The 3,241-nt window shown below is 37.1% G+C and overlaps 1 pseudogene; it reads right to left on the bottom strand.

Moving 5' to 3' along the window:
- Window positions 1–1,395: 1,395 nt before the first annotated feature.
- On the bottom strand, window positions 1,396–2,076 carry LOC147792266 (secreted RxLR effector protein 161 pseudogene; annotated as a pseudogene).
- Window positions 2,077–3,241: the final 1,165 nt, after the last annotated feature.

The raw sequence follows: 3,241 nt of genomic DNA, 5'->3' as shown, positions 1-3,241 counted from the left end.
ATGCAAGTTTGGTTAATTCAAATTTTGACACCTCAAAATTCCACGAACTCAAAAATGGATTTTTCCATTAAATAAAGTCAACATTTCTACTTTCTTCCTTTTGATTCAACAATTAATTTGAATAATTAATTTCAAATTAAAGTAATATTAAATGATTAATTAAACTATTTATAAATGTCAATCTCAATCAATTCCGACACATATTTGATTAAAATCTCATATTCGATCTTTTTGTTTAATTCATAAATAAAACAAAAATGCAGTTAAATATATCGTATATATGTAGCACATAATTTCCTAATTTGAATTCGAAAACTTCAAACTCACTTGTTACACTGTTCTATGGTTTAGTTCAATATGAGCTAGTAGAGGGACCTAATGGACCTATTTCTGTGCATTTGATATAACTATGATTAGTAAGTCGATCCTTCACAGGTTGTTCGTATCTAGAGCTGGGTCAATTTACCGTTTTACCCCTGAAGTTACTTCTTGTGCCTTATGTCTCACTGATCCTCTAATGAACAATTGATTTGTGGTCCAATCAGTAAACTGAATCCCTCTCAGGCCCATGAGAGGGTGGGGCCCCTTATTCAAGACCTGGAGTCAGTGCTTAAGGGAACTACCTCTTTTCTATCCCTAAAAGTGGGTAGGAGTGAATTCCATCTTGCACCCCACGTCCCCAGCCATTCACCTAGTCTTACCCCTGAAATGGGAGGCCTATTGAGTTGGCGAACTCGAGCCACTCTCACCCATGCAAATCTAAGGATAAATCCGAATAAACAGGAGTTCATGGTTAGCTCAAGATTAAAATCGAGTTACCTAGGTCATCAAATGGAAAGAAAACCAGTCTCAACAGTAAACGACATTATAAAGTGAGAGTGATTTTCTTTATGGTCTGATCTTATGCAATACTCATTGCATAGGACACCCCCACTCACATGTTTCCACATGTACAATTTAGTGATCACATTGTTTATGTCATATACAAAAGTGGGCCTTATCCATAGTGTCCCCAAGATAAGGTACTCAACCTTATCCCCATACTATAGATCATTTTGACTATATACTTGAACTTGATCCACTCTTATATCTCTACATATAGTTCAAGTAATAATACTATAGTCAGAGTGTTTTTAGTTTATTGGATTTAAATTAATAATCGTAAAGTTCACTTTATTCAATAACATTCTTTACTGAATAAACAACAATAATAACTTTATTGAAAATAGAATATGTTTTTGTTTACAAACTATGAGTTTTAGGACATAAAACTCAACAAACTCCCACTTGGACTAAAACTCTAGTGGGGTTTTATAACGTTGAGTAGAGAGAAAGACATAAACACAATAAACTAGGGCATCACATACTCATGCCTTTTCTCCCACGTGCCCTAGATTACATTACTCGTAGTCCTAGACTCACTAGGTGCCCTTCAAACACTTTAGCCATGAGGGGTTTTGTAAATGGATCAGCAATGTTGTGCTCTGAAGCTATATGTGTGACGATCACATCTCCTCGTTGCACAATCCCTCTTATGAGATGATATTTGCGCTCAATATGTTTTCCTCGCTTATGGCTTCTTGGTTCTTACGAATTTCCAACTGCTCCACTATTATCACAATAAAGAGTGACGGGAAGATGCATATTTGGAACGACTTCCAAATCTGTTAAGAACTTCCTAAGACATACAGATTTTTTCGCTGCTTCACAAGCAGCAACATACTCAACCTCCATGGTGGAATAAGCAATGCAACCTTGCTTTATGCTTCTCCATATTATTGCTCCTCTGTTCAGAGTGAAAACAGATCCCGATGTTGATTTCCTCGAATCTATATCGGTTTGAAGATCTGAGTCAGTGTACCCTTAAAGGATCAGATCCTTAGCGCCGTACATTAGCGTATAGTCCCTCGTTCTCCTAAGATATTTGAGGATATTTTTAACGGCATTCCAATCAATATGTCCCGAATTGGAGTGTTGTCTACTGACAATTCCAAAAGCATAGCAATGTCTGGTCAGGTACACAGCATGGCCATACATCAAACTACCGACTGCTGATGCATAGGGAATATGTCTCATATCCTCAACTTCTTGAGGTGTCTTAGGACTTTGTTCCTTCGACAAATGAACTTCATGCATGAAAGGTAAGAATCCTTTCTTGGAGTCCTGCATCTTATATCGAACTAACATTTTATCGATGTATGATGCCTGAGACAATGCTAGTGTTTTGTTCTTACGATTCCGAACAATTTGGATTCCAAGAACAAACTAAGCCTCTTCCAAATCTTTCATTTGGAATAGTGTCGCTAGTCAATGGTTAATGTCAATCAGAAATCCAACATCATTCCCAATAAGTAGGATATCGTCAATGTACAACACTAGGAAAACTACTGTAGAGTTGGCTATCTTCTTGTAAACACAAGGTTCATCAACATTTTGTTTAAAACCATAAGATTTGATCTCAGTATCAAATCTTCTATTCCAAGATCGAGATGCTTGTTTCAACCCATAAATGGATCTTTTAAGCTTGCAAACCTTTTGCTTGTGATCCTGTTCAACGAACCCCTCTAGTTGAGCCATATAGATACTTTCCTGAAGATTGCCGTTTAGAAAGGCAGTCTTGACATCCATTTGCCAAATTTCATAATCATAAAATGTAGCAATGCACAAGATTATTCTTATTGATTTAAGCATAGCAACAGGATAGAAGGTTTTTTCATACTTCACCCCCTCTCTTTAGGTATAACCCTTTGCTACAAGTCGAGCTTTAAAGGTTTGTACCTTACCAGCTTGGTCTCGTTTCCTCTTGTAGATCCATTTGGAACCAATAGATTTTACCCCATCTGGTTGATCTACAAGTTCCCAGACTGAATTGAAGTACATTGACTCCATTTCAAGATTAATGGCTTTGATCCACTGATCTCTATCTTCTTCATTCATTGCCTGTTTATAGGTCAATGGATCCTCAACGTCATCATCAGGTATGATGACCTGTGTTTCTGCCAAACCCAAGTAACAATCGGGTTGAGTTATAACACTCCCACTACATCGAGGCATTCTCAATTCTTGAGAAGGATGTGATTGACCAAAAGTACGAGCTCCATCAACAACCCTTGTTGAAGGACCAACCTAATCAACAACTCCTTTTGTTTTATTAGTTGGTTCTTTAGATATCTCACTCACTACTAGTTTGCTGCGAGATTGATGATTTCTTACGTGGTCTTCCTCTAAGAATGTAGCGTTT

This window comes from Cucurbita pepo, chromosome 6, assembly GCF_057944985.1.
Source record: "Cucurbita pepo subsp. pepo isolate OVF chromosome 6, ASM5794498v1, whole genome shotgun sequence".
Taxonomy (NCBI): Eukaryota; Viridiplantae; Streptophyta; class Magnoliopsida; order Cucurbitales; family Cucurbitaceae; genus Cucurbita; species Cucurbita pepo.
This window is presented reverse-complemented; position numbering and strand designations above follow the sequence as displayed.